The following is a 549-nucleotide window of genomic DNA, read 5'->3' on the forward strand; positions in this document are numbered from 1 at the left end:
ATTGATATTGGAATAAGAACTATATAACTTTGTTTTTTTTGTCTCAAGTTATGTAATATGAAAGTTATACACTTCTAAATTTCCAAATTCATACAAACAGATCACAGGAGGAGCACTGTACTCCGACAAAACTTACTAAGAACAACATGATAAGGATTACTGACCACACTAGATGTCCGTCGACTTTTATACCTCTCCGATCATGAATGTGGAACTTGCTCCGCTCCCCCTGCATTCCCTTCCACTCACTTCGGGGCTCGTTAGTGGTTCCCTTGCGTAAGCCCTTTTCTTCAGACGTACGGAATTCGGAAGCCTTTTAATTTGATTGAAAATCGGTTTTCATATATTTCTTCAACCTCTTCAAAGGCCCTAACCATAGCCTTGCGTCATCAAGAAGAATCAGATCTATAGCTTTTTTATTTCTTATTTTTCTCCAGTGTCGAGTAGATAGTCATTACAATGACTTTTATAATTATTTTGTCATCGATGTGTTGATCATCACCACCATCATTGTGTTCATTGTCATTCAAACTATGAAGATGAAGTTTA

The 549-nt window shown here is 36.8% G+C and overlaps 1 pseudogene; it reads right to left on the minus strand.

The window, feature by feature from the left end:
- Nucleotides 1-148, minus strand: part of LOC119587316 — a 1333-nt pseudogene extending 1185 nt beyond the window's left edge.
- Between the last annotated feature and the right edge of the window lie 401 nt (nucleotides 149-549).

This window comes from Penaeus monodon, chromosome 22, assembly GCF_015228065.2.
Source record: "Penaeus monodon isolate SGIC_2016 chromosome 22, NSTDA_Pmon_1, whole genome shotgun sequence".
NCBI classification, from domain to species: Eukaryota; Metazoa; Arthropoda; class Malacostraca; order Decapoda; family Penaeidae; genus Penaeus; species Penaeus monodon.